General features: G+C 42.1%; 1 pseudogene; it reads left to right on the plus strand.

Annotated features, from left to right (window-relative positions):
- The first annotated feature begins 8,681 nt into the window (after window positions 1-8,681).
- Window positions 8,682-11,057, plus strand: LOC102152885 (annotated as a pseudogene).
- The last annotated feature ends 11,885 nt before the right edge of the window (window positions 11,058-22,942 follow it).

Here is a 22,942-nt window from a genome sequence, read left to right on the forward strand (position 1 = left end):
CAGCTCAGGATCACCTCCAGGGTCCTGGGGAGGAGCTGTCACTGACAGCCATATGTCCCAGCGGAGACTGTGGGACCCCGGGAAGGGGTCGAGAGCCTGTGATGGACTTGTCCATACTCCTGCTGAGCCCGCTGGAGCCCCCAGATGAAGGCTGGGCTCCCGGGCCACCCGCACTCTAACCTGCACACTGGGGACTGGCTCTTGCTCACCGAGCTCCCTTGCCTCTATGTTGGCCTCGGAATGGTGGTCACTACACTAAGGCCCCACCTGTCAGAGGCTGCTGCACTGAACAGCTGGGGAAACTTGTTTTCCTGGAACCTGCCCCCCGCCTCATATTTGCTCACTTTCTGATCACAGTGAGGTTATTTGGTCTTTCTGGACCTCGGTCTTTCTACAGCATTGGGACAGATGGCTGTCTACTTGGAGGCTTTGTGGTGCTGTGGCAGCCCATGGGTGTTGGCATGAGCATCCATCATGTCAAGTGCAGCTGGAAAGAACTCTGGATCAGCTGTCATCAGATCAGGAATGGGTGGGGAGCTTAGACCTGTCATTGAACCTTTGGGGCTTCTGTTTCTTAAACACTCCAGGGACTATGAGCCCAGGGGCTCTCAACCCAGGGCCAGACTGCCGCTCCAGGTAGCACTGGAAGCTTGTGTATGCATGTGTGAGTTTGAAAGTGTAAGTGTGTGTGTGTGTGTGTGTGTGTGTGTTGGGAGGAGGGTTACTGTGACTGTGAGGTGCCCCTGGAACTTAGTGAGCTTCTCACAACGTACAGGACAGACTCCAACAGCAAAGACTTATTCCACCCTAATTGCCCATCAAGGCACCTTTGAGAAACTCTGGATGAGCCCATCTAGTCTCTCTGAAATTCTAGGAAGTCCCCCTCCCCCACCCCAGCAGAGAGGGTTGGGCTTCCTGAGATCTTGGCTGCCAGAGGAAGCTGGAATAAAGACTGCACTGCTGCCCTGGGGACCTATTGGGTCAAAGCCAAGACATCCACATGCTCTGCCTGACCACAAATGTTGGAGAGGATGCGGAGAAAAGGGAACCCTCTTACACTGTTGGTGGGAATGTGGACTGGTGCAGCCACTCTGGAAACTGTGTGGAGGTTCCTCAAAGAGTGAAAAATAGACCTGCCCTATGACCCAGCAATTGCACTGCTGGGGACTTACCCCAAATACAGATGCAATGAAACGCCGGGACACCTGCACCCCGATGTTTCTAGCAGCAATGTCCACAATAGCCAAACTGTGGAAGGAGCCTCGGTGTCCAACGAAAGATGAGTGGATAAAGAAGATGTGGTTTATGTATACAATGGAATATTCCTCAGCCATTAGAAATGACAAATACCCACCATTTGCTTCAACGTGGATGGAACTGGAGGGTATTATGCTGAGTGAAGTAAGTCAGTCGGAGAAGGACAAACATTATATGGTCTCATTCATTTGGGGAATATAATAAAAGTGAAAGGGAATAGAAGGGAAGGGAGAAGAAATGGGTAGGAAATATCAGAAAGGGAGACAGAACATAAAGACCCCTAACTCTGGGAAAGAACTAGGGGTGGTGGAGGGGGAGGAGGGTGGGGAGTGGGGGTGAATGGGTGATGGGCACTGAGGGGGTCACTTGACGGGACAAGCACTGGGTGTTATTCTGTATGTTGGCAAATTGAACACCAATAAAAATAAATTTATTATTAAAAAAATAAGAATGTAGGACTTAATCTCAGGCCCTCGTCCAAGGTCAAAGCAGACCCAACCCAGAAGTGCCAAGTTCCTGAATCCTTTTTTTCTCTGTTTATGAGTCAGACAGGGTCGATGATATTCCCTGAAAAACCAGAAAGCCATCTGTTCACTCATAGAATGAACTCTGCATTACCTCCCTTGCCTTCCTCTCCTGCCCCTGGGAGAAATGCGGTCTTTGGAATGGCAAGAGCAGCTCTGATTTTCCCTGGTAGGAAGGCACTGTCTAAAGGAAGTAGCTAGATTCATTCATTCATGCATGATTTGCTCAGTGGACATGCAGTTGGGCTACTATATGCCCAGGATTCCACAAGGTGCTGCATACCTTTCAGTAGTTACGTTGGCTTCATCTCTGATACCAAAATGTGGAATTGGAAACCTGTGGCTGAGGGCCTGTGTGATATCAAGGAGGGTCCCCTACTGGCTCCGTGCTTCAATTTATTCTTCATAATATGCAGCCCTGGTTCTATCCTTTCTCTGCCTGGTGGGGATAGTGTGAAGGCAGGCAGGGTGACATCTTATTTGGGGTTGGTTAGTAGCAGGTGTCATTTTAATAATGCAAGGCTGTCTTACCAATAGGTAGACCTGGCTGACCTCCTACGATGAATGAACTTAAACAATTACCACTGATTTTGTTTTTAAAATGGGGAGACTGGTATTTTGAAGCTGCTATATTTTTCTATTCCTCTGTTAATTTCTTTGTAATCATTGGGTTGGATTCTTATTATTTGGTGGGGAAGGGAGCTTTTATTAAGGTAGGAAATTATATAAGGCAGAAGTCACAAGGCACAGTCTCTGCTGTGTTTAAAATCCTTTTGTATTTGTTGCAATATTTGAAGCTTGAGAGATTGCATGTTAAAAAAGCTGGTTTTCTGGGTGGAGGATGGGGCATGCCATTAAGTCTGGTTTGCTGTAATCCTCCTGCCCTGGAACGCTCCTCCCACCCATCTAATCCACCCCACCACTGTACTTCACTCATCTATGCCACCTGCCTGGTCCCTGGTGGACATTTGAGTTTACAAACCTGTGGCATAAAGGGTGGTATACATATTTTTCATTACTTTCAGTTTCTCTGGTGACTAGTCGAAGAGAGAAGGTCTTTACTGAGATTTGTGTTCTGCTTCCCAACTGGGAAACATGGGACTGACATACTTTGGGACCCAGGTTGGCTTTTTCGACACGTGGCGAAGATAAGCATGAATTTTAGGAATAATCTAGTTGGTATTTTTTAGCAGACAGAAGAGTTAGGTGCTGGAAGGGATGACCTTGGTGGTAGGTCTCTTCCCCAAGGACTCTCAGAAGGCATGAAGATTGGGGTGGGCCAGGCAAGTGCCTCCAGTCAAGTCACAGTCAGGGCTGGTGCATATTAATCCTTCTAACATGGCAGTAGTTGTGCTGCTTCTGACTTGGATCAATAATTCCTTGTATGTAATAAAACCGAACAGTACATCATTGCTGTCAAATAAAAAAAAATGCTTGTTATAAAATGAAACAAAGGAATGTGTGCCCAGTATAATATGAATATTTTTATGTCTAAAAATGTTCTGAATATAAAAATATTGGGTATTCGGTACATTTCCATATCCCTTCATTATAAAACGAGTAAGTCCATCAGATCTGAATTTAGTAATGAACTTTACATCATGTTACTCTACCATCAAATATCATTCACTCTGCTGTCTTTTGAAATGAGATATAATACTGAAAATACAGGTGCTCCCGGGAAGGACTCTGTCCTAGGATGGTAAAAGTCTTCCAAACAAGTTTGTCAAGAGCAACACTATTTCAGTATTCAGTATCAATTAATATTGCTAATTTTTAAATCTCTCCCATCATATTCCCCAAATCCATAATTGCCAGATTCTGTGAAAGCATCAATTCTTATGTTCAATACTGAACAATACCAAAGCAGATTCTAAGAATTTTTAAATAACAGTCACAATATTACTACATTCAAAAAGATGTATAAAGCATGTACTTTAGAACATCCACTTTGCTAAAAGGAAAAAAAAATCCAGTTTTGCATTCTGTCTATATATCATAAGTGAGTGTTACTCATAAAGGATTTGAACTCCCTCAGCATATGTGTCCACTTCCGCCATTAAAGTGAATTCAGGTGCCGGGCATGACTGTCCCCAGACAGGCTTTTTGAAATAACTGATGGCTGTGGTCTTATTGCCCCATTGAACTATATCTGGATACACTCTTGTTGCTTTGACAAGAGTTTCATACAACTCCACAGTCTGTAGAACACGTGGGATGTATCTCATAGTTTCTTTTATTAATGTAAACTATTTTCACTTTCTCCAGTGACAAATTGCTCCAAATTAGGTTTTTTACACCTATTATGACTGAACTGATGAGAAATTCATCTGTAGACCACAGCTGTGTATTGCAAGCATTATAAACCCTTGTGGCAAGGAGGTGATTGTTACATTGCCAAGATCAAGCAGAAGAGAATTGTTTATTTTGGAGGGAGGCAGAAATCTTCGTTTTCAAATTTTTCAAAATTTAAAAGATTATTTGTTAAGATCCAAAATGGCCATTTTAAGAGCTATCTAACAGCAACTTGTTTTAATATATTATGAGAGAGTGAAAATTTGTGCAGAGCCACTACATTCAAAAAGAAAAAGAAAATCTACTATTTTATTACTATTTAAGTATCCATTGAATGTTAGAAATATGGCAAGCATTGTATGTGGCAGAAGCAATATCTGGTGAACATACCATTTACATGACATGGAGAAGATAGATCTCTGTGAGAGGACAGGAATGTGATCCATGCATGCACTGAGTCCATATTTCCTAAGTGTATTTACACACACGTTTGTAATTATTCTCACCTGGTATACTTAATACTGTCTGGTGATTTGCCATGGATGACAACTGCCCTCCCTTAAAATCTACCAAAGGGACATAATGGCCTGACTTTTGAAAAGTTGCTGACAAGGAACAAAAACATATTTAAAAATTCAGTACTAACAGCAAATAGGAGCTTTATAGTAACACTTGGAAAACACTGAGAAATCACAAATAAATTCCAGAAAATTGAAAGAAACTTATGCTCTACTTTTCTTGGGCCATTAATGCATGAGAACGGAATAGATTTGAATACTCTTCACTTTAAAAAAGAACATGACTGGTTACTATTGATAAGTATTGTCATAAAATATAGGGTAAAATCAATGCCTAACTTTCAGAAATTGCAGACACCTCCAAATTTTCACATGTCAAGAATACCATTATCCACAATGTCTAAAGTATAGTACAACAAAAAAACCAATGTCCATGAAATTATCGTCACAATGCAACAATGTTGTGTTCACTGAATAAATATTCACTATAACAAGATTTCAAAAAAAAGACTTCATTCTTTAATTTTGGTATAGGCATGTGACTGTCAGTTTGCTATTGTATTCCTATGTGAAATAGAAGATTTATAGTAAAATATATTTGACATTTCCCTTAGTCATAGTCAATGATAATTTTAATCAAGATTGCGACAATAAACAATTATTTACCTTTGTCAACATAAATATGCAAAGAATACTAATTCTCATAATGTTCATGTTTCTTTTATCTTTTTAAGATTTTATGTATTTATTTATGACAGAGAGAGAGAGACAGACAGACAGACAGACAGAAAGACAGAGAGGCAGAGAGGCAGAGGGAGAAGCAGGTTCCATGCAGGGAGCTGGACGTGGGACTCGATCCTGGGTCTCCAGGATCACACCCTGGTGGTGCTAAACCACTGGGCCACCGGGGCTGCTCTGTTTGTTCTATCTTATTTGAACATTGGACAGCATTTGATATGAAATGTGTCACACTCATTTTCTTTCATTTTATTTGAAAATTTAAAAACTCTTTATTAAATTGGTCATAGAATTTCTCAATGCAACAACAATTTATTGAATCTATCTCATAACTTGAAATTATTTTTTCATAAATTAGTACACCCAAAATTTTTAAGATCCATCTTAATGTACTACAAAACATGGAAAACAATTATTGGATCATTAACCTTGTAACAGACATAATAATGATTTAGTAAAATGTGTAGGTTTTTTCTTTCACTAAATGACCATTTCAAAAGGAATATTTTCAAAGAAAATTATTAGTTTAAAAATTAGTCTAATGATTTTGGTCAAAATATAACACAGACAGGAAAATGAGACTTCTAAATTAAAAGAACAATTTTGTCGAGATAACTTTTTTTAGACCAGAATATGAAATTGTTTTTTAGATTGTGATTCCAAATCATGAAGAATCAGACCAAAGAAAGTGAAATAAATTCTTCAAGAATGTCAGACCTGCTTCAGATCTTTTTAGAATAAAATGGATATAAACAAACCAACAAAACACCATATTCTTTAAAGACAGTTGCACAGGCTTTCTTTATAAATAAGAAGAAAGAAGAAACCATTTCCTACATATGTTCCAAATAGTACATAGTACCAAATGCTCAGTAAGTATTCCTTGAATAACAAACCAGCACAAGTACCACCTGTTAAAAATAAGCATCTAAGATAAAAAATAAATTTCAATTAGTTACGTTGAAAAAAATTTTAGAGGGCGCCTTGTGGTGGTTCTCTATAAGAGGTATGCGTGATTAGACCTCAGTGACAAAAGGAAAACGTTCTAGGCTAGAAAAGTTTCAAATAAGGCAAAAATTTTCCCCTCTTAAAGATGTATAAATCAAATTCTTAGGATATTTTTAAATCATACTAATAGGAAAGCCTTGGACAAGTTATTGAAATGTATCAAAATTCATGTTTTTCTGCCAACTGAATATTTATTAACACTTATATAACAGTTATGAAGATGTATTCATATGAGCATATGCAAATGAAAACCACTTGAGATCAATAACTATAGTATAAAAAGTTTATGAACATGGACTTTAGCTGACATAATTTTCTTTTTTTCTGATATAATTTTCGATTGGAAATGATCTCATAAAAATCAAAGATGTGACATTGCATACACTGTGATGTTGAAGTCTGAGCTGACTGGGGAGTTTCTTCCTGCCTGTTGCTGAGCCTGCAAGTGAGCTCGCTCAGGGATGACACAGCTGTCTGCATGTGCCTACTGTTTTATCTCAAAACTTGTAGTGACAGGTGTGTCTTGTCACACTCTCTGGTGACCATTACAGGCCTGCCTTGTTTATCATTTCAAGATGAGCTCCGATGTGTGTGACCCTGACAGTACAGAATATAATCAAATGCCTTTGAACCGAGGAAGAGGAATTTATTGCTTGTTAACACATTTTACAGTTTATAGGGTCATTAGCCCCTTAGCTTCCGAGATTTTTTTTCAAGCTTGGCTTTGAATCTATAAATTCAACGGATTTCTATCACAGAATTGACAAGAAATGTGATATTTAGTGTAGCCTTTTATAAAATCCTTACCTCATATATAACGTATAACAATAAAAAAGAGTTAATAAGATGCTTTTCCTTTTCTTATCCATCTCAGAGGGGAATAATATAGCAAAGTTGTGTAACAAACAGTGAATTTTCTATATTGGAGTAGAAGATGTCTTAAACGTCATTAGTTTTATTTTTTATAAATTTATTTTTTATTGGTGTTCAATTTGCCAACATATAGAATAACACCCGGTGCTCATCCCGTCAAGTGTCCCCCTCAGTGCCCGCCACCCAGTCACCCCCACCCCCTGCCCACCCCCCTTCCACCACCCCTAGTTCGTTTCCCAGAGTTAGGAGTCTTTATGTTCTGTCTCCCTTTCTGATACTTCCCACTCATTTTTCTCCTTTCCCCTTTATTCCCTGTCACTATTTTTTATATTCCCCAAATGAATGAGACCATATAATGTTTGTCCTTCTCCGCTTGACTTACTTCACTCAGCATAATACCCTCCGGTTCCATCCACGTCGAAGCAAATGGTGGGTATTTGTCGTTTCTAATGGCTGAGGAATATTCCATTTACCCCAAAGATACAGATGCAATGAAACGCGGGGACACCTGCACCCCGATGTTTCTAGCAGCAGTGTCCACAGTAGCCAAACTGTGGAAGGAGCCTCGGTGCATGGAAAGATGAGTGGATAAAGAAGATGTGGTTTATGTAGAAAACGTCATCGATTTTTTTTTTCAATTTTTATTTATTTATGATAGTCACAGAGAGAGAGAGAGAGAGAGGCAGAGACACAGGCAGAGGGAGAAGCAGGCTCCATGCACCGGGAGCCCGACGTGGGATTCGATCCCGTGTCTCCAGGATCGCGCCCTGGGCCAAAGGCAGGCGCCAAACCGCTGCGCCACCCAGGGATCCCAACGTCATCGATTTTAAATAACTGCACGACAGGGGCCGGGAGGGAGGCGAGGCCGAGCGGGGGAGGCGGGCCGCGGGGCCGCGGGGAGGCCGGGGCGGCGAGCAGGACGCGGCGCCCGGGAAGGAGAGAAGGCGGCTTCTGCGCGGGGCGGGGGCGCGCCCGGCCCGGGGACCGCGATGCCCAGCTCCAGCCGCGTGCAGCCGCAGCAGGCGGGGACCGAAGCCGCCCCCGCGGCCCGAGCCCTGGGCCCCGGCCGCCTGCTGGGGGGCGGCGCTGCCGGGGGCGCCGGCCTGGCCGCTGCGGGCGGCCTCCGCCAGCAGAGGGGCCTGGGGACGGAGACGGAGCGCCCCCGGCAGGCGCCGCGCGGGACCCCCGGCCGAGCCCGGCGTCCCCCTCTCCCCGCGCTCGTCGTGCTCCGGACGGGCGTGGAGCCGCTGCAACCCGCTGCGAGGCCGAGGAGGAGGAGCAAGCGGAGGGGCGGGGGAGGAAGGGCGCACGGTGGTGGAGACGGCCGTGGAGTGGCGCCCGGGCAGCCGCAGGTCGGCCGCCTCTTCGGCCGGGAGCTCCGGGGCGGCCGCGCCCGGGGCCTGGGGGGCTTCCAAGGCCGGGCCCCGAGCGGCAGGCGGCGCCTTCTAGAGGACCCGGGCCGCCGAGCCCCAGCCCGGCCGGCAGCCGGGACCCGCGGCACAGCACCTCCCCCTGGACGGGCAGCCGCCGCGAGTGGCCTGGGCCGGGCGGCTGGGTCTGGCTGCGAGGTCTCTGGGGAACGAGACTCATGGAAGAAAGCAACAGCAGCCGAGAGAAGTGCCTGGAAGTGCTTTACGGAAACGACCACATACCTGCTGCTTCTCAGGCTTGTGCATGTCGACCCGGGGGTGACGAGCTCCAGGGTGTGCTGCTCCACCGGGTAACGTCACAGCTCTTCCTAGACACCCCAGGGTCCAAAGCAGCGAAACAAACTTCAAAACTCTTTCTTCAGTGGAAGACTTCTGGAAGTTCACCGAAGGTGCCTCATGGGATGGGCTGTACTGGAAGACACGGCCCCGCAACAGGACCGAAGCCGACAACCGACGTTTTGTCTCTATGAGAACCTCCTGTTAGGCTTCCACGGATCCGGCAACTCAGAGTCAGAAATGGATCCTGCTCTATCCCCCCGGACTGAAGAGATGAGATTAAAGAGTGCTATGATGTCTACTCTGTCACAAAAAGGTGACTTTTTGTCACCTCCACAAAAGCACTCCTACATCCGCAAGACCAGGCGCGAGCAAACTGTTTCTACGGAGCTTCGGGATTCTCCCACCTGGAGGCGCTGCCGGATGACAGCGAGGAATTGCAGCGCTTTGAGGCTGTGTCTGCCAAGGGCCAAGAGGCCCTGGTGTCCAGGGCTTCCCTGAGGCCACAATCGAGGATTTCCACAGCACGTTCGTGGGCCTGATGGAGCGGGTGGAGAAGCAGACCTCTGTAGCTGACCTGCTGGCCTCCTTCCACGGCCACAGCACCTCGGACTACCTGGTGGTGTACCTGCGGCTGCTCACCTCCGGCTCCCTGCAGTGCCAGAGCAAGTTCTTCAGCACTTCCTGGAGGGCGGGCGGACAGTCCAGGAGTTCTGTCAGCAGGAGGTGGAGCCCACGTGCAAGGAGAGCGACCACATTCACTCCACCGCACTGGCCCAGGCCCTGAGCGTCTCCGTCCAGGTGGAGCACGTGGACCGCGCGAGGGCGGCACCACCAACCCGCACACCTTCCCCGAGGGCTCTGAGCCCAAGGTGTACCTTCTCTGCCGGCCTGGGCACTACCATATCCTCTACAAACAGGGCTGGCCCCGGCCTCCCGCTGCCCTGTCTGCCCTCCCCTCTGCCAGGCGCTAGACATGTGCAGAAGTTTTTTGTGGTTATAAATGGTCATATTTCACTCCCTCCTCCACCTTCCCCCTCACGCAACCTTCCACATTTTATTAAAGGAGATGCTGGTGGTGAAAATAAAGTAGTGAAGTGTCAGTAGTGAAGACCGGGCTCCTTTTGGTCTAAGAAACAGAACTGCGGAAGTGTCCGTGCCCTGTAGCCATGTGCCCTGGCTTCTCCATCCCTTCATTCATTCATCCTCTAAACTCTTAACCAAGGAGAAGATGCTTTAAGTGAGTCTTCAGTGCTTATAGTTAAGACCATGCAGACCATGGCCAAAGTGACCTTTGGTTTCTCAGATTTTCTCTACTTTTTACTGCCTTCAGCTTCTGCATACGTATTTTTCAAAAGACTAAATTGTTGACTATATGGCCAACAAGAAAGTAGCTACAGGGCCTCTGGAGATTTCTTTGAAGATTCCTGGATCCTGTTTTCCTAGATCCAGTGACATCGTTCACTAGGTTGTTATCGGGTACTATTCTGGAACAGAAATTCTCATTTTACTAGCGTTTATGAATACATTTTTGTTCAGAGTACAGGTATTTAAAGTGTATACTAAACTTGTGAGCCAGTTTCCTGTCTGGTTTAAAACCTGGCGTCTCAAATGTGTGTTTATGATTTTGAATATGTATTGTCCATTGTGCAGATCTGTGGGGGTTTTGGTGTCCTTTTGTAACCATACTTAAAACATCTTGTGTATGAAGGGAAGCTAGTCAATACTTTTAGAAATACTGTAACTATTATAAAGAAATAAGAGTGTGCAGCCCAGGTGGCTCAGCGGTTTAGCACCGCCTTCAGCCCAGGGTGTGTTCCTGGAGACCCGGGATTGAGGCCCATGTCCAGCTCCCTGCATGGAGCCTGCTTCTCCCTCTGCCTATGTCTCTGCCTCTCTCTTTCTCTCTGTGTCTCTCATGAATAAATAAATAAAATCTTAAAACAATAAATAACTGCATTACAATTTCAAATGCATTCTATAAACTCCTATCAATACATCATAAGCTTATCTATAAAAATACTATAGTAAATGAATTAAAGAAACAAAACATTATTTTTAAACACTATGGAAATTTCACTTGTTTACTTTCAAAAAAATTATTTATTTATTAATGACAGAGACACACACACCGAGAGAGAGAGAGAGAGAGAGAGAGAGAAGCAGAGACAGAGGCAGGCAGAGAAGCAGGCTCCATGTAGGGAGCCTGACGAGGACCTCGATCCCGGGTCTCCAGGATTACACCCTAGGCTGAAGGCAGCGCTAAACCACTGAGCCACCTGGGCTGCCCACTTGTTCACTTTTTATTTATTAATAGTTTTTCTAGAATATGGAGAAACTTAAATTTAAAACAATTGCTATTTGGCAAAAGTGTATATATTTTAACTTAATATTTGGGATTTAAATTAATAATTGATTACAAGATAAATTTTGTTTGTTTTTAAAGATTTTATTTATATATTCATGAGAGAAACAAAGAAGAGAGGCAGAGACACAGGCAGAGGGAAAAGCAGGCTCTCTGGGGGGAGTCCTATCAGGACTTGATCCCAGGACTCTGGAGTCACTCCCTGAGCCAAAGGCAGGTGTTCAAACACTGAGCTATGAGTTGCCCCAGAAGATAAAAATTTTTAAGCAAAATGATTGAAAATATTCCTGAATTCTAACAAAAAGAAAGAAGGAAAATAAGTTATAGTGATTCGATACCTTTAAATGGAATTGAAATCAATTGGAATTAAATTATGTGATACATATTTCTTAATCATAACAATGGACTCCTGTACTAGACAGGAGGTAGTTTATCTTATATTTAGTAAGAAGGAAAACCACATTAGTTCTAGCACAGTGAGAAGATATTCATTAAAATAGCTATTTAACACTAAAAAGCCACTTCAAGAGTATGCTGACCCTCTCCCATTCAATTATCATCTTCCATTAGAACACAGGATGAACCTCAAAGATGCAAAATAGGATAAAGTCTATGTACCTGGCAAGTTTCTTAGTTATAAACGACAGAAACCAACTCTGCCTAACTGGAGTCATTGGGATCATTGAAAAGATATCAGGTAACTCACGAATTTATTGACTTGTTGGCAACTCAGCTAAGAAACAGAGGGAGGCTGGGTCAGGGAGAACACAAGCACAGCCAGATGCTGCCCCCGATGCAGCCGCCTCCAGGTCATCTCCACTGAGTCCTTCACCGGTTTCCTCAAACAAGAGCCATCACCTTCCACGTGAAAACTCTCCCACTAAAATCATGCTGTGGGACTCCAACAGCAGTTCTTCTTAGTCCATGAGTCTGAGTTCAGCCTCATATTAGTCCTAATAATTCAGCAGCTGCTGAATTTCATTGTGTTGAGCGGGTCTTCTCCTCAGACTCCAAACTATTTACACTTTCCCCCTGCTGTTTGGGATGCCCCTGTACCCAGGATACCCTCTTCTTCAATGTGTCCCTTGGTGTAACCCCACTTCACAACCCTTCTGCTGAGGGGATTCCATCTACTTTCACAGCTAAGACTCTCTCTCTCTCTTGCCTCCAAGTCTCTAACTCCACCAGCCTCTGAATTCCAGATCCTCACTGCTCTTTCCTTTCTGTCCACTTCAGCATTCACATTCAACATGTTTCGAGGTCAATTTATCATGTTGCTCGATCTTTCTTTTTTCCTTTCTTCTTCCGTGCACTTTCTCTGTAGGCAAGTCCAGCTTCTGCACCCCCCAAGACCTACCTAAACATGAGGCATTTTCAGTTTCTCCATCTCTTTCACCTTACAGGTTCAGATGGTGGCTACAGGGGTTAATTATTATTGTCTCTTCCCTCATTATTCCAGTAGCAGAACTACCCCTGTGCTGTTTCTTTTTTAAATTTTTTTTTTATTTATTCATGATAGCCACACAGAGAGAGAGAGAGAGAGAGAGAGAGAGAGAGGCAGAGACATAGGCAGAGGGAGAAGCAGGCTCCATGCACTGGGAGCCCGACGTGGGACTCGATCCCAGGTCTCCAGGATCGTGCCCTGGGCCAAAGGCAGGCGCTAAACCGCTGCACCACCCAGGGATCCCCCCTGTGCTGTTTCAACTCTTCAGGCAAGCGCTGACTCTGACTGGAGTGACACATTGAAGAACGGCCACCTCCCACAATGAAGAAATTGGAGTCTTTCCCCACAGAGGTTCACAAGGAAGCTACAGGAAGAAGATTCCTTTCCTTTTTGATTGTAAAGTGGTGGAAACATGAGGCCAGAAGATTCTACAGGCATGTCCCGGTGCCCTATGCCCCACACCCGCCAGTCTACAGTAATAGAAAATAAGGCTGTTGGGTTAGAAGGGAGGGATCAGAGATGGAGAGCAATTGACAGAGCTGGTGTCCCTGCTTCCAGGTGCACTCCTTTCCTACCCATGGTTTAGTTACTGAGATATTATTTCTCTCCTTTTATACTTAGTCAGGATGCCACTACTAGATGAATTTTCCCACCCCTATATTAATTATGTCACAGCTTACTCGGCATCATTCTCCATTACCTGCAGCATAAAGACCTCACTGTGACAGTCAGTCCTACATGATCTGGACCTAACATTTCCCATCTCATCTCCTGCAAGTCTTTCCTCTCCTCTCTTATGTTATAAACTCTGGCCTTTTTTTCATTTGTTATCTCATTGGCCCATTACATTTCTACCCAGCTGAATAGCACAGATTACCTCTTCTCCTGCAGTGAATTAAGCACTGAACAGTGGATCTGCAAGTCCCATGTTGGAGTCTAAATTCCATTTTCTCTGTGTGGAGTCATCGCTCTGCAAGTCTGTTATTTCTCATTTGTGAAATGATACAGTATCTTAGCTTCACTTAAAAAAAAGATTTTCTTTATTTATTTGTGAGAGAACGAGAGAGAGAGAGAGGCAGAGACACAGGCAGAGGTAGAAGCATGCTCCATGCAGGGAGCCTGACATGGGACTTGATCTGGGGTCTCCAGGATCATGCCCTGGGCTGAAGGCAGACACTAAACCTGAGCCACCCAGGTTAACTTTAAATGAGATGTGTTACAATATCTTTGAAGGAATTTTATGCCCATGTAATTTTATTCAGGAGATTCTATTTAACTGGCTGTTGATTTTACTTAATCTGCTGAGTAGCAAGAAAATTATATGGAGACCTTTCATAATATCTGAGATTCACAGAAGCCAAAGAGTGCTTGGTATATTCAATGGGCCAATATAGATATTCAAGTCCTGCATCAGGCTGAGTTGTGCCCCCTTAGCAGTCATCTGAGAGTTTGCTTGTAAAACCAAAGCCACACGGGTGTTTTCCGCTCAGAGGAAACTGGAAAGCAGAGCAGCTGATACCTGGGACTCTGCATTAAATTTGGTCCCACTAGTGATGTCCTGGAAGTCTTGTCCACCCCCCTAGAATCATGGGAGCTTCCTGGCTTTGCTGGACAATCAGGTCCACGTGACCATGAACAACTGTTCAACGTGGACTCTGCAAAATACTCCTCCCTCCGAGGCTCACTCTTTTGAGGCTCTCTTCGACAACTTTACAGTAACTGGTTCTCCTCTACTCCAGGGGAGAAAAGTGGTCCATCTGAAATTTTAAGTTTGAGTTTAGATGAAAATTTTTCATTGTAAATTTCATTGCTCTTCTCCCTCAAATACTCGGCAGAGAAATGACTGCGGGCAAATGGATTGAAACAGATCTTTCATTTCAACACTCCTTACGTTTTTGTGGAAAACTGTTACATATTCTTAGGTAAAGTTGCCAAAGGCTCTGACAAAAATTTTACCACCTCTCGTCTAAGGAAAACGTCTTGCCTATTAAAAAGAACTGTGTCAATTTTTAGCAAACTTATGAAGGCAAATATATTGGAAAACAAAAGGAGTTTTGTCTTTTGTGGGGGTCGATGAACAGAAAAAAGTTTTCAGAGTTAATGACTCAGGCTGAGGATCTCTGAGTCCTGTAGGCTTTGCTTCCACGTGGTAGCAATTGTATTTAAACAATGAAATTGCTTTATAGTATAAGCAAACTATAAACTATAGTTTATAGTATAAGCAAAGGAATTGGGAGTCATAGGGTCTCCCAAGGCTTGGAATCATCCACATAACCCCAGGGAGTCACTTGCAGTGAATGGGGCTCTGCTTAATTATCATCAAAATTGTGATTTGAGAATCATCATAGTGAATTCTGAGGTGGAATTCTAAGGTGTCGCCTAGTTTGATACTGTTTGTCTTTCTGCTGCTTTTGCATCTCATGTTGCAGAAGTCTAGCCTTAGGCTCACAAAGAACACAAGTACTGGCAGAAGGAAATGCTTTGGCAAAGGTTTAGTGGTTTCAGAAATCAGGTCTAGCAACCTGTCATGTGGAATCTTCAAACGTGTCTGTTAGCAAAACTGTGGTATTTTGAAATCACTTGTTGGTTAAATTGGAATCACCCTGAGACAGAAAAGTTCTGGCCAGAGATTGAAGCTCCACTGCTATAAAGGGTCAGTAAGTCAAAGATCTCTATTATTTAGTAGTATTATTACTACTTATGTGCTTTAATTCAACATTTTGACAAATATGTACAGGGCCATTTTCTCTGATCTATCAAGAATTGTCTAACAGGAAATGAACTTCTACTCCTTATCTGGACTCCTTTTAAAGGAAATGCACCCCCAATCTGCTCTTCTCCATTCTGTTCATACATAGCAGGAAGAGTTCACAAGTTGCTTAGTTACCTCTGCTCCATGTAATTAATGCAAGATGTTTATAGCTCAGACGTATCCCTCAGTAGACGTATTTTATGTGGTCTACATTTTTTTATTTTGGCAGTATTGGTATAACAACTTTCTGACCAACATTTGTTTTAAATGAGCAGATTATATAGTTACAGTTTTACAAGTTTGCATTTCAAATTGAATAAGCTTATATAATTTAAATGGTCACAAGTTTTTCCTACCATTAATACATTCCTATGAATAACACATTTAACCCCTTGTCAATAAACTGGGCTGGTTTCCTATATTTACAGTCACCAGAAAATGAGATTGTGGGATAAATTTATCCTTGTCAGATGCTTGATTTGACTGAGGTTGTGGAGCAAGGAAGGCTTAACTGAGTTAAATTTGGAGAGCTGAGTAAATGATTCATAAAGCATACCTTTAATTACAAATTCTAGCACGATGGTTTTCTATCACACAGAAGTCTTCTATTTGTTTTCCTAACATATAGAAATAATCATTGATAAAACATTGAACTTTCTTCTCATTCATTTATGTACACAGCCTAATAATAGTTAATGTCTTCATGAACTTAACTTATATGATCAACAGATTATAATGATTCGTACCACAAGTTTTGAGGGCCTAATATGTATAGACTTTGTGTGAGGCAGTAGTAATATGGGAAAACTTGATTCTTGTCTCATGGAATCAAAGAATGAATCTCACGGGCACAGGAAAGTGAGCAAAGGAATAGAAATTTATTAAGTAAAGATACAGAGAAAGCTCTCAGAAGTGAGAGGGGTCCCGAAAGGGTTGCCACTGTGGGCTTGTAGGGTTGGTCTTTTATTGAGAGCCTAATCAGGGAACCTAAATCCTTTTAACATATCTATTATCACCATTGAGTAAGGACTAGTATAACATCTTTAATGACTTACTTCCTTTCTAGAGTATGATGATTTTTTCTTGGTCACAAGGAGCTGTGATAACAAGACCCCACCTCTGGCACTTGGGGCAGGGTGGTCTGGCTTATTTAACTCTGGTTTACTTTTATCTACATATTTTTGGGATTTTTGTGAGGTTGAGTCCGGAGGCCCCTACTTAGCCCTGCTGGCCCCATTTGTCTCTAATTCAGTAGATATATACGAATAAATTCTAAATAGTCAAGGATGTTATATTTCAGGAATGTTTAATCATGATTCAATGCGATAAATGTCCTATTATAGGTATATACAAGTTACTACAGAAGAACAGAGATAGTGGAGAAGTGGGTTGAATTTCTGTTGTGGTCTAGGCATTGTACAATCATTTTACATACAAAATCTTATTTAATTTTCACAATATATCTGAGGCTTGTAGAAATAGAGCTGGTAGAAGTCCTGGACTTGGCCACGATTACATAGCTAGAAATGGTGGGGTGAGGATTTCAAGCCAAATTTATCTGATTTCAGACCTCTGTTCTCCCAACCATTGCAAGTTGCCTTATTCTCCCTAAGAAATGAGAGGATAGGAACTGAGGAGAGTCAGAAAAAGATTGAGAAATGGTATGACATTTGGAATGAGAAAATATGCATAAGGCTCACAGGTCTTGTCATTGGGACTGTCTTTTGGGGATAAAGAATTACCACAAGGAAGTTTCAGGAACAAGGTGAACATGTTCAAGAACTGGCAAGCATTTCAGAACAGTTGAAGCTTGAGGAGAAAAACAGAGATTGGCAAGATTTGGTGACATAGAGGTTGAGAAAAAAGCCACAAATTGTTTTCAGTATCAAGCCAAAGAGTTCTGATTTCATTAAAAAGTTAAAGAAGATAATGAATGCTTTGGGATGAGCAATAACAGACCAGATAGCATTTCTACAGGGGATCTTCCTGGTGGCAGTGTGGAGAAGGCAAAGGGATTGAAGTTGCTGAGGTAGAAACTAATTTGTAGTGTTTCAGCCAAGAAATAATGATCACTTGAGTCAAAGATTAACAAAGGTATGCACAGGGAAGGATTGTTGCTATTTTTTTAAAAGATTTTATTTATTTATTCATGAGAAACACAGAGAGAGGAAGAGACCTAGGCAGAGGGAGAAGTAGGCTCCCTACAGGGAGCCCAATGTGGCACTAAATTCCAGGACCCCGGGATCCTGCACTGAGTTGAAGGCAGATGCTCAGGCACTGAGCCACCCAGGCATCCTGATGCTAAAGATTTTAAGGATATAAATATCACAGGCCTTGGATTTGCACATATAAAATGAAGTGGGTTTAAAATTTGCAGAGTAACTCAAAATGGATGAAAGATCTAACTGTGAGACAAGATTCCATCAAAATCCTAGAGGAGAACACAGGCAACACCCTTTTAGAACTTGGCCACAGTAACTTCTTGCAAGATACATCCACGAAGGCAAAAGAAACCAAAGCAAAAATGAACTATTGGGACTTCATCAAGGTAAGAAGCTTTTGCACAGCAAAGGATACAGTCAACAAGACTCAAAGACAACCTACAGAATGGGAGAAGACATTTGCAAAGGACGTATCAGATAAAGTGTTAGTTTCCAAGATCTATAAAGAACTTATTAAACTGAACACCAAAGAAACAAACAATCCAATCATGAAATGGGCAAAAGACATGAACAGAAATCTCACAGAGGAAGACATAGACATGGCCAACATGCACATGAGAAAATGCTCTGCATCACTTGCCATCAGGGAACTACAAATCAAAACCACAATGAGATCCCACCTCACACCATTGAGAATCGGGAAAAATAACAAGGCAGGAAACCACAAATGTGGGAGAGGATGTGGAGAAAGGGGAACCCTCTTGCACTGTTGGTAGGAATGTGAACTGGTGCAGCCACTCTGGAAAACTGTGTGGAGGTTCCTCAAAGAGTTAAAAATAGACCTACCCTACGACCCAGCAATTGCACTGCTGAGGATTTACCCCAAAGATTCAGATGCAATGAAACACCGGGACAGGGCAGCCCGGGTGGCTCAGTGGTTTAGCCCTGCCTTCAGCCCAGGACATGACCCTGGAGACCCGGGATCGAGTTCCACGTCGGGCTCCCTGCATGGAGCCGCTTCTCCCTCTGCCTGTATCTCTGCCTCTCTCTTTTTCTCTGTGTTTCTCATGAATAAATAAATTAAAAAAAAAGAAACACTGGGACACGTGCACCCTGATGTTTCTAGCAGCAATGTCCACAATACCCAAACTGTGGAATGAGCCTCAGTGTCTATCGAAAGATGAATGGATAAAGAAGATGTGGTTTATGTATACAATGGAATATTACTCAGCCATCAGAAAGGACAAATACCCACCATTTGCTTCAACGTGGATGGTACTGGAGGGTATTATGCTGAGTGAAATAAGTCAATCGGAGGACAAGCATTATATGATCTCATTCATTTGGGGAAAATAAAAATAGTGAAAGGGAATAAAGGGGAAAGGAGAAAAAATGAGTGGGAAATGTCAGAAAGGGAGACAGAACATGAAAGACTCCTAACTCTGGGAAATGAATTGCGGGTGGTGGAAGGGGAGGTGGGCAGAGGTGGGGGTGACTGGGTGGCGGGCACTGAGTTGGGCACTGATGGGATGAGCACTGGGTATTATTCTATATGTTGGCAAATTGAACACAAATAAAAAATAAATTTATTTAAAAAATTAAAATAAAAAATAAATGAAAATGGCCAAAAAAATAAATAAAAATAAAATGCTTACCCTGTCATAATATAGCTTATAAAAATATTAAGCTACTTTTTAATAAAATTTATAGCATATCTTAAAAAATAAAATAAAATAAACTTTGCAGAGTGTCCTATCCCTGTCACCTTTTTGTTTGTTCCTTTTTAGTTACTTGATAAATTCTGGCCTCTGCTTTTCAAGCAGTAGTTGAAGGGAAGAATTACCTATGAAAATGGCCTGAAAAATCAAATGTAGTTGTTGTAATTTTAGTCTAAAATAGGAATAAAGGGGAAAGGAGAAAAAATAAGTGGGAAATGTCAGAAAGGGAGACAGAACATGAAAGACTCCTAACTCTGGGATATGAACTAGGGGTAGTGGAAGGGGAGGTGGGCGGGGTGGGGGTGACTAGGTGACGGGCACTGAGGTGTGCACTTGATGGGATGAGACTGGGTGTTATTCTATATGTTGACAAATTGAACACCAATAAAAAATAAATTAATAATAATAATAATAAAATAAAATAGGGATTGCAAGTCATTGCAGATAGAATACAAGCAAATTCAATTTGATCTCTGTCTTTAAATCTGGACGAACCAGAAACTGTCACTTTATAAGTAGAAAGAAGTACTCCTAAACTGCCTTTTGTGTCCTGCGGCAACCTACCTCTTTCTATATGTGGGTACTATCAGGCATAGAGTGTAAAAGAATATCACACATGCACAAAAATATGCATAGAACCATAAGGTCTACCTCATATGGAAGAAACACATAATCCAACTTGTTTCTTCTTTCATCCCTCCTTTAAAACATGACTCCTTCACTTCCATCTGGAGCATTTTATGAAGCAACTTCCTAGAATGTGCAGAAGGTCAGATCAAGTTTTCCTAAATCTGTGGGCTGCTTGGAGAGAATTTCAGTAAGTAAAGGCAATAAATTAAATTCAAAATGGAATTGAAGTTGATAGATAAAAACATAAAGTTTTCAGCATATGCAGGGTGGCAACAGTATGAAATGAACAGCTAAGCTGTGAACAAATGCCCAGTTGTTTCTAAATACATTATTTAGATTTATGTTTTGCTTTCTATTTGTCAAGTGTTGAGATAACTGTGAAAACCACTGCAGCCCCCAAACATTTTGGAAATGTAATTTCAGTAGGAAAGTTAAAATCTAGGTATGACCATTATTAGCCTACAGGCACAGTCATTAGCTACAATGATATCAGTAATATTCACTTTTATGGGCATCACTGGGTTAATTGTGTAGACACGGCATTTTATTCACATTGCAGTAGTATGTGGATGGAAGTCCCAAGATTCATACCCTTTAAAAATTATCATTAATCTGGGGGAATGCAGTCTTCCCAATTATCTTCTACAATTATACACTACTACTAGTGTTTTGACTGACTTGTACAGAAATTATCTTTTGCAATTCACGAATGGCAGGAGAGATCATGGGTGTTTCCTACATTTCTAACATTGTAGATTTAACTTTATGCCACCATAGTTACAGAGTTGAAATTTCATGGCAATCTTGAGTCAAAATATCTATTACTTTCTTCCTATCTTTTCCTACTTAAAGATGCATTTGCCTCTAAGTGAATGTTGATATCTCACAGGTAAAATAATGGACTATGATGCAACACATCTTATTTTCTTCATGTGTTTGTTCTGATATATACCTTCCAGAAGACAGAATTTAAGTAAGTCTAATTATGTTTTTTTATCATTTTGCACCTTTAAAATGTCACTGAACACACCTGTCATTGCCACCTCCAGCTAAATGACAGCATCCAGCCCTTTGGAAACATATGTGAGCTTATGCTGAAAAGCTTATTCCGAGCTCAGAGAAACCATGGAGTATTAAAAATATATTGTACTTCACATGCTTATAAAAGTCATATCCACTTCTAGAGACCACTGGTTTCACTTTTCTTTTTTTTAAATATTATTTATTTATTTACTCATAGAGACACAGAGAGAATGAGAGGCAGAGACACAGGCAGAGGTAGAAGCAGGCTCCATGCAGAGAGCCCGACGTGGGACTCGATCCAGGGTCTCCAGGATCACGCCCTGGGCTGCAGGAGACACTAAACCACTGTACCACCGGAGCTGCCCTGGTTTCACTTTTCCTCCCATTTGATATTATCTCACATCTGTGGAAATATGAGTGGAAGATCACCTCACTTGGCAATAGAAAATTGTGGAACTCTTTATGGAATATTCAACATGAAAATCAAATAATTGGTCTTAGGGGAAACTCCAAATAGAATAGGAGTTCCTGGGAGGATATGAGCTAAAGGAACCATTTTAAAGATACTGCACATATTTCTCTTTGTGAAATGGGGTTGGCACCTAATAATGAAAATGGCACCATCTACATTTCTCTGTAAATAAGTTTGAAATTCTATATTTACAATAAATACAGTATCTTTAACATTTTGTCCCTTCTTTAAGCTCCAAAATATAGTCATAGTTCCTTGTGAATCACTGATGGAAAAGAAGATTCTCTATATCCCCTAAGGTATTAATGTAGATATATATACAAAGTAAGGGAAAAATAGCCTTTCATGTGCAACTACACTCACTGTCATTCCAATGTGTCCACAGTCTGCAGGGAAATGTACCTATATAATAAGGGAGCACGGTCTGGACAAGAGGTTTTGGTTCAGGTTCTCTGGAAGGTGGAATATATCCTACTGATTACTTTTGACCAGTATCTTCCCCTGACCTACAATCTGTATTTCTTTTTATGATCAGAACTGTTTTAAGATTTAAATGTATTCTTTTTTTTAATTTATTTTTTATTGGTGTTCAATTTACTAACATACAGAATAACCCCCAGTGCCTGTCACCCATTCACTCCCACCCCCCCGCCCTCCTCCCCTTCTACCACCCCTAGTTCGTTTCCCAGAGTTAGCAGTCTTTACGTTCTGTCTCCCTTTCTGATATTTCCCACACATTTCTTCTCTCTTCCCTTATATTCCCTTTCACTATTATTTATATTCCCCAAATGAATGAGAACATATAATGTTTGTCCTTCTCTGACTGACTTACTTCACTCAGCATAATACCCTCCAGTTCCATCCACGTTGAAGCAAATGGTGGGTATTTGTCATTTCTAATAGCTGAGTAATATTCCATTGTATACATAAACCACATCTTCTTTATCCATTCATCTTTCGTTGGACACCAAGGCGCCTTCCACAGTTTGGCTATCGTGGCCATTGCTGCTATAAACATCGGGGTGCAGGTGTCCCGGCGTTTCATTGCATTTGTATCTTTGGGGTAAATCCCCAACAGTGCAATTGCTGGGTCGTAGGGCAGGTATATTTTTAACTGTTTGAGGAACCTCCACACAGTTTTCCAGAGTGGCTGCACCAGTTCACATTCCCACCAACAGTGTATGAGGGTTCCCTTTTCTCCGCATCCTCTCCAACATGAGGAAGACACAAAGAGATGGAAAAATATTCCATGCTCATGGATCGGCAGAATTAATATTGTGAAAATGTCAATGTTACCCAGGGCAATATACACGTTTAATGCAATCCCTATCAAAATACCATGGACTTTCTTCAGAGAGTTAGAACAAATTATTTTAAGATTTGTGTGGAATCAGAAAAGACCCCGAATAGCCAGGGGAATTTTAAAAAAGAAAACCATATCTGGGGGCATCACAATG

The sequence above is a fragment of the Canis lupus genome, unplaced genomic scaffold, assembly GCF_011100685.1.
Source record: "Canis lupus familiaris isolate Mischka breed German Shepherd unplaced genomic scaffold, alternate assembly UU_Cfam_GSD_1.0 chrUn_S534H696, whole genome shotgun sequence".
NCBI classification, from domain to species: Eukaryota; Metazoa; Chordata; class Mammalia; order Carnivora; family Canidae; genus Canis; species Canis lupus.